This window comes from Camponotus vicinus, unplaced genomic scaffold, assembly GCF_025532165.1.
Source record: "Camponotus vicinus isolate PSW18456_S1 unplaced genomic scaffold, iyCamVici1.0 SCAF_2, whole genome shotgun sequence".
Lineage (NCBI taxonomy): Eukaryota > Metazoa > Arthropoda > Insecta > Hymenoptera > Formicidae > Camponotus > Camponotus vicinus.
The window spans coordinates 9,814,329-9,828,400 of record NW_028141956.1 but is presented as its reverse complement, the minus strand read 5'-3'; the positions used below and the strand labels follow the sequence as shown (position 1 = coordinate 9,828,400).

The following is a 14,072-nucleotide window of genomic DNA, read 5'->3' as shown; positions in this document are numbered from 1 at the left end:
AAATTGTAATATTTAATTCAGCTTTTGAAATAGAAATAACTTACACATATTTTTTGTCAAAGACTTCAAGTAATTAATTAAAATAATTAATTAGAATTATTTCTAGTAATATCTATATATTTTAATATATACTACCACAATATAGATGTTGTCAAAAAAAGAGAATCAGTTCCTATCCATCTCAGCTCTTTATTTTAAATAAATCGAAAATTAATAAATAAAATTAATAATTAATAATAAAAATTAATAATAAAAAAATTAATCAATCGAATTTAAATAAATCGAAGTTGTTCCAGTTGAATTCGGACAAGAATTTTAAATATAATTTACACAATATATATATAAGGTGCCTCAAAACTTTCGTCTCTTTCTCTCCCATGGAGGAATGGGAAAAAATGTCGAGGCGTGAATACTTGACGAGCGATTAGATACGAAGCATGAGTCCTCGCCCCTCAATCTTCAAGCTTGCGAATAATGTCGCGACGCCGCCGGCTAATTATTCGGCAACGACGCGAGCCATCCGACACGCGTCGACGTCGCATCGTCGTCATAAACCCTGACAGCCCCTCTTCTCGCTCATCCCCTCGGCATGGTAGCTGCGTTAACGCGATAAGTCGAATTCCTCGAGCTAATGAGAGAGACCGTGCGCGCCTCTCGATACCGATTGACCTGCGGCGATCGTCAATATTTCAAGAGGAGTCTCATCGCCCGCGGCGCGACGCCTTATCGCAGCGTCGGATAATTTACAGAGGCGCGTAATGGAGATTCCCGGGAACCCGGGGATCATCGACTGCGCCAATAAATCGCCATAAGACTGTAAGAACGAAGGACGAAGGTCGAAGAATGAAGGACAAAAGGGAAGGGAGAAAGGAGGGGAGGAGAGAAAAGGAAGGGGGACACACTTTATTATTCCGGAGCAAATCCCGTCGAGGTAAATATATCGTGTGATGTATATAGATATAAATAGCTCTAATATAATGTAAATGCCTTCGAAAAAACAGGAGCATAAAGGATAAAAATGAAGTATTGATAAAATTATGCGTAGGGTTTATAAAACAAGTCACGGGAAGTTTATAATTGCTAAAACAAACTCTGTTGAGAGCGAACTGATAGATAATTTCAAGAAATTGTGTATTAATATAGAATCACGTCTAATCCATAAAATCGTTTCGTAACAAACAAGTGGAGGAAGAAAAGCTATTTATTCAATATCCTAGAATAAACTTTGTTAGTATATATAAGAATAAGATATACGACGCGTATCGCGATTATGCAAACAGAAATGCAGTTAAAAGATGGAAAAGTTAACAATCATTTCGAGTCACAATGTATAAAGTTGAAAAAGAAAAATATCGATAAAAATACTCTAGGATGACAGAAATACACAGGATGAGAGAAATAGAGATAAATGAAGTGCGACGAAGAACAAAACGTTTCAATAATTCCACATTCTATAGTTCAGCTTTCGTAACCCCTGAAAATATGTTCGATATGGGAACTAAGTGACAGGAGAGAAGGAGGGGGTAGAAAACGGGGGTACTGTTCTTGCACGTGACAAAAACACAATCGATGCAGTTTACTCCGGCACGAGATTAAAGATCGATGGAAAACGTTCGCACAATAGAGAGAGAAAGGGCCTTGTATTGGGAATTCTATATAGGCGTGTGCCTTCCTTCTCCCTTCCCCTTTTCCTCTAATACAGTGACACAATGTTGCACCTAGTTGCACCCCTCCGTTGTCTCCTATCTGTGCATGCTGTACATTTTCCATAAATGGAAACATGGATTGTTGATATTCAAATACGAACTATAAATATTTTTCTTCATGGTAATTAAATTTATCTTTATGGTTTTTAAATACTAATTAATAAAGTTCTGCGCGTTATATATAAATATACCATTCGTCTACGTCTCTCTTATTATGCTACTAATTTATTTATACATGATATTGACTATTAGTAATTTAACATGATTTTTAACGTTAAGTAATAAATATATCTCTCTCCTCTATTTATTGTTAAATGGAATTTTAAAAGCTTTGAATTTTTGTCAATATTCAATCTTTATTTTAAAGATCATAGAACTTGCGATCAAATGAAAGTGCGCGATATTTAGGACAAGTTTGTCAGTTTCGCAAATAGATAAGAAAGTCTTATTTTCGAGTTAACTCCTACGAAACTTCACTTCAATAGTATTTTAGTTTTCGACTGCAAGTTTCAAAACCAACAAATTAAAAATTAAGAGAGGCTATCAGAAATTTCGATCGAGCTACTGTTAGAGAAAAAACGATGCATATTTAAAGACGGTAAATTCTGCACACATATATATATCACATGTATGAGTTTATCTATATCATCTGTGTCACGGGTGCAAATTCTCTTGTCACAGGAAATTATCGCGATCGCTTCTCGCGAATGGATCGATGCACATTCGACGTGACTCAACTGCCCTTTTACCTTGCTGCATAAAAGGGGGCCCGTTGTTCGACGAGCATATAATCTCTGTATGTCGCGTATATCTTTGCCCGTTCTGCCCACTCGGTCCCTACCGGGCCCACCCCTGCTCGCGCAGTAGGACTCACACAGCCTCCATTATGCGACACAATCGCTAAATTGTCACAATTACCGGTTGCGTGGGGCGGGCTAGGGTGCCAGCTGCCGCGTCAGCTGACGAATTCGTCGTCTTTTCGTCGACGACGGAAAATTCGCGCCGTTGTAATTAATCCCGCCTGTGCGCAGCAGGAAGTGGCAGTCGTGAAGGCACGCCTGTCGTGAAAGATGCCTGTACGAAGGTAGCAAGCAAAATATATACTACACAATAGCGATAGATTGCATTGTTATATCGCAGAGATATGTAACTTAAGAAAAAGCAGACAATTAACTGAATTCTTGGTATTTTTCATTAAAACAGCACATTTTGCTAAAGCCCAGAGAAATGTAACAAAATTGACATTATTTAAATCAATGTATACAATTTCTCAACACAATTAAATGAGGGAGAAGGGGTGCGCGTTTTACCAAAATTATTAATACAAATTTAGTTTCTTCAGTTACTTTATTCATCAGAAATATATAATCTGCATTCATTGTTTAAATGCTAAATTAACTTTATCAAGTATTCTTGAAATTTAAAACATTTTCTCTTGCAATTTTAGTGAAAATTGTAATGTAATAGTGATAATAACAAACTATATTTTCGATATTACCACGCTATTTTGTATATTTAGGCTTCTAAATTTGTTTTATTTTCTTTTTATCTTTCTTATGATTGTTATCATACTGTAGTTTTATTAGATATGTTGGTTTATTAAGAAATCATTATTTTAAATTTTAATTTTCGAACGCTTTCAAAAAAGGTCATTTGAACAATATTATCCAAACTGTAATATCTGTTGAACAACAATTTGTTGAATTTTAATAAATATTTGTAAGTATAAATTTTAGCTGTAAGGCTAGAGTCCAGAGACTTTTGATATTTTCCTCTTTTAAAACCATATCAAATAAATAATAAGCTTATAAATTTACATATATATACATATATTTCATAATTTTAAGATAATTATAAAATTATAGATTTACCGCGGGAAAAAAGATAGGAAATAATAATAATACTTTCTTCCCAAAAATAATACAAGATTTACAAAAACTTGATTTTTCGTTAATTTCAGTCAGCGTCAATTTATAGTTAAATTTGTCAAATTTTTTTATAGACGGTTTTTCTCGATCCAAGAAATATGTAAAAACTATAGATATAAGAAGAAAAGAAAAGAGAGAAAATAGTTACAATTTATAGTAAATTTTTGGCGTCTATTGTTTGCCAATGTGAAACGACATGACGTCTATTGTTTCGGAGGAAAGTGACAGAAACGTAAAGAGCCGACAGACAAGCGGACCGAGGTCTTTCAAAACAATCCTTGTCCGGTTATTGTCGAGCGTTCTCATGCCTGTCATCAATGATTTCCGGTGTTCATACCGTGGCAAGTTGAACCTATTCGATTATTGCATTATTTGTTCGACAAATGTTTGGTCGGCACGTTTGTCATTTTGATCTTTTGTTCGATCTATTGTCAATCGATTAATACATTTTTATTTTACAGTAGGAAGTAAGTATTATTTCTTGTGAAAATTTTATTATTTATTAAGAAATTTTTATATTGTGATTTTAAGGAGAAAGAAGAAAATTGTAATTTTGATTTTTTACATAGTTTCAAGTTTTATTAATATTTACATCTATCAGTTTTTAAATTTTACAAAAATTCTTAAACTTTTACTTTTTCACGTTGAATAATTAATAATATTAATGAGAAATCACAAGGTAATTTTTTTCTTATATTTTATATTGATTTTAATCAAATTTTAGTAGCAACACATTCGCTTAAAAACTTAACATTGAACATTGAAGAAATATGACAAATCTGATCTGCCTCGATATTTTTATCAAAGAAAATCGACTGGATTCATTCAAATCCGCTTCAAAAATATCATATTTTTATATGTATATATTCCTTATTACGATGCAACAGACGAAACGACAGCGGTCGTATAACCAGCACAAATCACGATGTATTTGTGAGAAAAGACGTAAGGCGGCCATCACAAGGGAGGTGGCAATAGCGACGGGAGTTACCGGAGGGGTCGTGAAACAGCACATCCGGACGGTCGAAGCCGGCTTTTACGAGGGTCAAGCATTTTCTAATTAAGCCAGACCTGGCGCGTAAAATGTTATGGCGCCGCTCGAGTGACATTTCCAGGGTCACCTCCATCTCTTTCTCGTGGCAGAATTAATTCACTCAGGCTTTCCCGGTCCCGATAAACACGCGTCACAATGGTGACCCGCAGAATACGTATGATTTTGTACAAGGTTGAGTTAGCGCCTCGTCGATGGCCCTTGAGTCCTTGCGAAATTAAATCGTCGAAATTCGTCCGCTTAATAACTCTAAACAATAAGATATATCCCGTTTATACATCAAGGTATAAAATATTTCATGTTCGTCAAATATTTTTGAAAATTTGTTGAATTTTGTTATATTTAATATTTAAAATATTAAGAAATCATTAAATGAAAAATATTAAAATAACAAACAATAATTGCAAATTATTGTAGAAAGAAAAATCTTTTAAATAAGAAAACTGTAGATCTGTCTCTATATAATTTGTGTAATGTACGTTATGTTACTAAAGACAATTTATCGAAGTCAGATTGCAACTTTGCAGACGTACTGTATAATATAATTTTATGAAGCTCTCATAACGGCAATTTAGAGGGACCCTTGTTACATTTAGGATTAATTATACATTCGACGCGAGCGTTGGCTTGAATTGCGCGAACTCCGGCGTTATCTGTCGGTGCAACCCATTAAACGGCCTGTAAAAGTTTTTCCGACTGAAAGATCGATGACGTAATCTATTATGTACGCCAAATTATCTATCGCACATATCTATCGCATTGAACTCGGCGATAACTTGGATGAGATCCAACCCACGCACGTATAATCGAGTTAGCGTGACAGGTGCGGGTGTATCGCCAATACAAATGACTGCATTGAAACGATAATGAGGGATGAAGATATAACAATACTCAGGGCGTTTTAGGAACGGTAGTAGTTAGCAAGAGGATGGAAAATATGTACGAATACTCGCTTTTATTGGTGAAATTATACAAAATTGTACGCAACTCGACGTACGAGAAGAATGGAAAATTCAAGAAATAATTTGAGCATGAATGTTTTATTCTTATTGACATAATAGCTTAATAAACAAATTTTAATTACTAATAAAAATTATAAATAAAAAGGAAATGTCATTGAAATCAAACTTGAGGCTACACATTGCTCGAAATCTTCTGCTATATGTGATTTAGACTGTTTTCCTTTCTTGCAATATGATCGTTTTTTTTTTACTTCAATGTTTGCATAATACCTTCGTAAAATTTGTACACTTTGTAAATTTGGATCCCTTTCTCACTCGTTCATATGAAAGCGTACGCTTTCTGGAGAATTTAATTTCCAAGGCTAGTACATACCCTCTGTTTCGCCGGCTCCGGCAAGAGAAGAAAAAATATGGCACGGAACGAATACAAATATATAAAACAGCCGGTATCTCTCGCAATTTTCCGCGAGATACCAAAGGCGCGCACCCTCCGCGCATCAGAATCCGCGCGCTTCAGCTGTACCGCTCTACGGACGACCGCCCGTAGATCTTTTAATATGACGCAGCATAAGTCCCTGATTGCCAGCCATAAACTTTTTATGTACTCTTCTACATATTAAGTGCGTATTTACCAGCCCGCTTGCGAATGCCGTCCCCCTCACGACGCAAGGGGGTCTTATGACAGATTTCTCGGCGTTTTGCTCTCTTATTTTCCCTTCGTAGACCGAATATCTCTCAGGATATTATGCGAAAAATCTTGAATTTTCTGAAAATAGATTTTACAATACACTTTTATACTGATGGGAATAGATGTGTAAGATATTTAAATTTAAAAAAACTGTTTATTTTATTTTCTGGAAATGATAGTTAAAATTACGATTAAAATAATGCTAAACTTGTCTTCTAACAATCAATAACAGATATTAGATTGTTTAAAAATAATTAATTTAATTTTCTTATTTCACAATAAAAAAAGCTTCACTAGCTAATATGTGTGACCGTCCACATGTGTTCATAGGTTTACTAAGATTTGTTCGAGGGATCAAAAGTGGTGGAATTGTTTTCTGCCATATAAGATCAGAGAAGTAAAGAGAGAGACAAACAGAGGAGATAAATCAAGAAAAAAGAACGTATAGTGACCGCGTACATTAATGTGTCCACGAAGGGCAAAAGGTTCCTAATCATCTGAACCCTCGGCCTGTTTCTTTTTGGAAGTGCGCCCCCTTAATTGGCCAGATCGCCGTTGACTGAAACCTGCGTATGGGGTGGCACATATAGTCTGGTCACCAAAGAAAAACAAACCTAACGTTATTTCTCCCCTCGCGAGCCAATCCTTGATCTTTTGTCCGCTGCGTTTATTCCTACCGCACTCTCGTCGATCCTACTTCTCCGTTTTGCGGAGGGATCGTTCAATCGAATTAAATCCTTTGAACTTTATTGGCCACGGCGGGATGACATTCCGTTAATTATACCTCCAATTCGCTCCCGCTTTAGCCACTCCATCCTTTCGCGATTCGGTAACTTTCGTCGACAGTCATTTGTCTCTTCCGCGTCCCTCGTTTCCAACTTTCTAATTCCCCTATCGAGGAACATTCTTAATCACGTTTAAGTATTTGCGTATTTATTTATACGGGATATCCCAGGGACATCACTTTCATCTTCCCTGATTAGTCGATTTTTATTTTCTCAGTGGAAATAGTTTACCGAGATAATCACAGAAGGGTCTGAATAGGACGGATAAACAGAACAGTCGGAAATTTGTCCCCTGGAAACCGATGACCTCGTTAGCATTACGAGTACTGTGTTATTTATTATACAATCAGAGGACGGGAAGATTATTTACTATACGTTATATTAGCATCATGGTGTTTATTTGATTATCGTTTATTAATACGTTAATTATTCAGCTTCATTCAAACATCAAATTATTTGCTATTTCCGAACAAAAGGGGATTTATTATGAACAGCGCTTTTGTGATAATTACAATACTCGCGTGAAGCTCGAAATACGGGTATCGTTAACAATCAGTCCATCATCCGTTTTTCGGAGCTCTAGCTACGAATTTCCAACGTATATGAGAACATTTTCGCAAATGGATCGAATTTAGTAGAATGCATTTTTAATGCATTCATCATTGTTTTTTCATCGACTGCATATATTTGCGGTACTGAAATAAGCGTCCCTTCATTTACGTATCTTGGTAAAATTCGAAGATAGCGCTCGTCGAGAATGCGCCATGTATATGTATATCGGGTGGTCAAAATCGTTTCGACAAATTAGGCGATTGTATGATAACGATTTTTAATTAAGAGATTTAAATGAATTTACACCAAATTTTAGAAAGATAAAATATTTTTAGATCTTAAAGTTTTTATAGCTTTATCGATTTTTTAAATAAGTCTTTCGCGCAGAATCGCTCATAGCTGAGACGAGTCACCCTGTATATAGACGCGCGCGTTCTTGGAGATTTTTGAATGCAAGTGCGGCCGCATTCGCGCGCACTTTATTTCAGTCACGTAGCGATACAATCAAATGTTGGGGATGCGTGAAAAGAGAAAGAGAGAGGAACAGAGCGAGAGAGAGAGAGAGGGCGCCGTACAAAAACATCGGGTCTCACTCATCCCCATCCCCGTTTCTTCTACCGCACGAATAGAGAAACCATCGCTGCTGGAAACTTTTTACTCGGCAAATCGAGGGATGAGTTTGAGGGGCTTGAGAAGAACCGAGACGAGGAAGCAGGAGAAGGCGGAAAGAGAAGGCGGCCTTTAAAGGCGCGAAAAATTTCGAAGCACGATAACGTTTCCAACTCTTCTCGCGTTTCTTGATCTCGGTGAAAAAAGGGCGCGCGCGCGCGCGAGCCGAGGAAAACTTTCGTAATATTCCAGCGCGTTTCCCGTTCGACTAACGGCGGCGAATTGGCTTGCGCCCTGCTGGCCGCGATCGAAATTTTCATTTGCCGACTCTCTTTTTGGCTCCTAATTTCCTCTCGTAGCGAATCGAGGCGATCGAGAGGCCGAAACTTTCAGAAGCAAGAAAAAGGAACGTTCCACTTGCGTCGAATATCGCAACGCTTATCGAAATTACCTCCACTTCCCACCCGCCCTCGATTTTTTACGGAATATAATTTTATCGCGAAGGTGCAACATGATAAGTTTGCCATCAACTACTTATTGTGATTTAAATTAAAAATTGAATTTAAAGTTGCAGAAAATATATATTCCGACATCGTCAGAATTAATCGAGAGACGAACCGGTTGCCCGCGATTATCGTGAATTCGCGATACCTTCGTAACATCAATTTAGCCTGTCTTCATCTCGTATAACGTAATAGGGAACGACGATGTCGTTGTAATTTTACGCCACGGCATCTTTTCGCGGCGCTGCATTTCGGAGAGACGGGGGGGTTTTCTTTTTTTTTCTCTCTCTTCGCGTTGCCTTTCTTATTTCACGCGCGACAGCGTCGTCTAACGCGGATTAAATTAAGCACAGGTGTTAAGGAGGAAAGAAAATGGAGGGAGGGGAGCTAAAATGCATTCTCGGTGTTTTCCGATGCTTTTAATTGTCAGGATATACAGCCGACGACGAGTTATTACGCACTTGAGCAGTGCCAAGCCGGTTCTCCGCCAATCCGGAAAGACGCATCTAATGTTAAGCCTCTTACGGACAATAATTAAGGGTGGATCGTCCGAGGGTGCCGTTGGTGGTTGGACCACGCGACGGAAAATCGACCCGTCCGATAAAAAGCTGGCCTGTTCGACGCTCAATGTCGTCCTGTCTAAGAGGATTTTGCATTAATTATTGAATGAACGATCGCTAATGTGTGCACGAATAATTTACCGAGATTGTAAAAATGTAATGATATAATCGAATTCGAATGGCCGTACCACACGTTGTTGCACAAGAGAAATTCGGTAAAAGATTAAAATTTAATTTATTAAATATTAAATATTGCGTATAAGCCGTACAATTGACATTATATAATATAATATTCTAATAATTATATATATATTTATATAAATAAATAAATATATATATGTATATAAAAGTACACACATATACAATTATTTATGAAATTGATAAGAGAGATCAAGTATATTTCAAAAATTTCAAGAAGTTATTTCTAAAAATATATATCACACATTTTCTCTCTCTTCCTCTCTTTTTAAATATATAACATTTATTATTTATTTTTTGATAATATACAAGCTATAAAATCTCTTTTTTACATGTTTATTCTCTCCTTTCGCTGTCTTTTCAATATTATAAACATACTTTAATTTTAAAATATTTAATCAATTTTATTAATTGTATGTGTGTGAAATAATAAATAAACGATGTGTATAAAAATATCGGTTAATTTAACTTTGTCTATAGCATTGCAAATTTTTATTCTACACATATATACATATATTAAACATTCTTATGTAATACATATCTATAATTAAATTTGCATGTATGAATAATTATGCAAATCTAATTATAGATATTATATATAGTTTGATTATCAAAAATTGATTATGTATATTCGACCTATAATACGTTTTTTTCACTCATCATTTCCACGGAGTTTTTAAAAAACGAAGAACCCTAAACGAAGGGAAAACTGGAGTCAACATTAATTTGCGATCCGCATGCATAAATCTTTTGGGGCGCGCATTCACGAACTTCGCGAGGCGGAGAAAAAGTCAGAAGATCTAGAAAGAGATATTAAAAAACATCGTCGTGTTTACCTCATCAGATTCTTCATCGAGTGTGCGCGGAGAAAGGGGAAAAAATGATGAAAATGAGAAATGAAATGAAAAAAGAGAGAGGGAGAAAAGTGTTGGTTTTTATCCTCAAGAAAAAAAAATTCGCAAAAATACGCAAGAGGAATATAATTATGTAGATAAAGATAAAAAATGTATACAAAAAAGTTAATGAAAACAGTAGTGTCGATCAAGCTCGTGCCAGATAAATTACATCGAAAAATTCACGTTGTACGAGACGCTTTGAAATTATCGTCCACCGTGAAATGAAAGAGGAGCTCATAAAAGGACGACAGGTCGATGGAGAAAGATCGATCAAGAGTGAGAGTTTTCGCGAGCGGCGGTCTACACGTCGTCTATAAATCGCGAAATTCTCTCGATCGAGTTGCGCGTCTATAGTGGTGGCTGAACTCAAAAACTTTTTTCTACGGCCGATGATCTGCGCGACTTTACGCGCGAGAGGAGCTCCAAAGAAGGTAGGAAGACAGCCGTAAAATTTTACGATCGAAAGGAAGGAAATGGCGGATGCGTGAGAGTCAACCTTGTTCTCTGATCGGGCCAATATCGAAACAGTTGCCAATTCGTTTTCGAAAATTTGACATATCACGGATATTTCGATGTCGATAGAATCAAGTAATAGAAAAGAAAGATCCGAATATAATTAAAAGTAGGTTATAGAGAAATAAAAGCAGACTTATTGTCATCAAGTGATTGTTAAGTAATTGGTCTAATGGCGCTCATGCTTGTAGAAAAATTTTAATTCAATAATCAATGAAACGAGAACGCCAGATATGAGCTGGGTTAAATCGGTTCGATCTAAATTGGCTCTAAAGCATACTCCATTGAACTTAATCGCTAGACAAGGTATCACCTCGATAAGAGGATGCATGTCGCGCTGCAAGCAACGAGCAAAAAAAAAGACACGGGAGACTCGTGACGAGAGTAGTTCGGGGTGGGAAAAAAAGCAAAGAGCTGAACGAAGAGGAGCTTCTGCAAGATAAATGGACCAGCTGGCGTCCCGAACGCGTCACGGATGAAGGTTACGCGACCTCTGAATACATTTCCTGCTCGCGCACCGCCGTATATAGTATGCATGAATCGATATATGGTGCTCGACGACTCGATTCCGCGAACCGTTGCTGAATCGCATCGACGTTTAGCTTCCGTTCCAGCGTTACACAAGACGGAACTTACTCTCAAGCGTTGACACGACACGATTCGCATCGTGTCATTCGTACACCCTCCGCGTCTCGCCTCCTATCTCTTCGTCTCCTTCTTAGTCACGTGTCATGTGTTTTGATTTATTATTTTTTTTTTTTGGAAATACTTCGAAACGCGAATGACCGATGTCATTTTATGATGTAGATGTGAGAGACTATTTCGCATCTGTATTTACGCTATTGAAGCTTCCAAGCAAGCTTCAATATCCGGTTGATATATAATCTGTTCTGTAATTCTGTCAGGTAAAAGTTTTTAAAGAGGAAAATTTTTCATAAAACATTTAATCTGTAAGATGTTCATTTTACTAGGAAATGAAGTATTCTCTGATAAAAAATCAATGCGGCAACGCACGCGTGTATAAACTGTAACCGCTTGGGAAGGATTAAAATCACGATGTAGTAGTCGATTTGCCGTGGTTCGTGAAGGGTTAAATTCACTTTAGCCGGTCGATCGACATTTGATACAGCGTGCAATATACATTTAGCGTGCTTCGATGCACTTCCCTCTTGGAATAGCGATGCAGAATAAAAGCAGAGTAACCGGAAAACAAGAAAAAGTGAGATTTTTCGATATACGGGCTTCCTCGGATTGAAAGTAGAACTTTTACTTGCGATAAAAAAATATACAATTCCCGACGTTTTTATCCTAGAAAATAAATGGAGGTTTAAAAATGCATCGACTTACGTTTATTTCAACGTCGTTGCATGATGCAATAAAGATTTTCCTGCTCGTACAATACCCGCTTCCATTTCCAACGTACATTTAGCACTAAATGATCCGCGTGACACATTTAACGTTAAATCCGTTAGGGGTCCGATGTCTAAATCTCATCGCCTCGTCAAATAAAACTCAGGTTCTTTTAGCGGCTCTTTAATTCTCATCTCGCGTCGACATAATAGAGAGATAAAATTTAGAATCGGATACCGCACAAGCGGCACCTATCTCTCTCTAATTTCCATTTTGCGTTTACGTCGAACGCAACTTCCGTATTTCACGCGAAGCCGAGGGTTGAATTTACCGTTGAATTCGCGCGCCGACGTTATCCAGGCGACCGCATCGAAACAGTTGGATCGAAAACTTGCTCCGTTGTTCGCCGCGATGAACAGGCAGACAGACAGACAGACAGGCATACAGACAGACAGACAGACAGACAGACAGACAGACAGACAGACACGGTGGTTTCGCTTTCGCGTCGACGATGCAACAGTGAGGCTGCCGCATTCGTCGAACGTCAATGGCACACACCGGCAATCTTTCGCGGCCGATTTGCTCCCACCAGCCAGTCAGCCAGCTCTTTTAGCTGGACCGGCACTTTTTGCACCGTTCCACGATGACAGGACGTTTAACGTATGAGCACAAACGTTCGACGGTCGTACACGCACGAGCAACGTGCCAGGACCTCTTTTTGTTGGGGGCTTCTTTTATTTTGTCGACGATGGCCACGATTCATCGTGATCGAATTAGAACTTCTGTTAACCCACCGTTTCGTCATCCCTTTCTCTTTCATCTCCACGCATAAAGCTGTACTTTTTACTTCGTTGTAGACTATAGACCGTGAATACAGTGCAAAAAGTGTAAAGAAAGGGAGAGAGATATGGTTATATCATCTTTATTGTACTGATAATGAATTTTCTCGCAACAAAAATCGCATTCATACTTTTACTTTCAACGGTTAAAACAAAATATTACTGAACCGAAAAATCCAATCGAGACATTGTAAGAAATTAGATTTTTTTTATCTATCTATCTATTAATAAAGCTTAATTTTTTAATATCACATGTTATATATAATATTTAATTTTTCAGTAATTGTTTTTGTAATGAAAATGCTTTATTCGATAATCAGCTTTATTACTGAGCTCGGTTTAATAATTCCATAATTAATCTTGGATTATAACGAGCGCGCAGTTTCTCTTTTAATTTTTAAAATAAAATATTTCGAAAAATATAAGGGATCTATTCCTCATTCTCATTAAATGCAGCAGAATTACTAAGACAAATAACAAATAAATCTTTTGTGCGTGTGTGTGTGTCGCGCCGTATCCGGCGAATAATTGCATCCGGTTAGGGACAGGAGCCGGACCGTTTCTACGCCGCCTGAGGCCCGAGAGATCGGAGTGTCCTTTTTAATAGTAGCGCCGTCGGTTGACGCGAGCGAGTTTTGACAGACAGCTCCTGTCGGCACAATAGCAGCCGCGGCCTATTGTGCGCGCGAAATTATACATGCATGCAAGCTACGCTACACCCGGTATAAAACGTACAATACGCACGATTTAACCTGCTGGTCCTCTTTCCTGTCCCTCGTACCAAGGGCCTAATGAAGACGGACGGGTCGCCCTCGAGGCGATCTCTTTCCCTCCTTCCCTGCTGCTTCTATTCTCGCTCTCGTCCTCTTCCTTCCTCCGTATTCTGGTGACACTCCATCCGAAAAGGATCTTCTCAGCTCTTTCGTGCGCAT

At 37.6% G+C, this 14,072-nt stretch overlaps 1 long non-coding RNA gene across 5 annotated transcripts in view; it reads left to right on the top strand.

Annotated features, from left to right (window-relative positions):
* The window catches only part of LOC145965985 (uncharacterized), a 232,990-nt gene that overhangs the window by 72,913 nt on the left and 146,005 nt on the right, over positions 1-14,072 (top strand). The window lies entirely within an intron of this gene.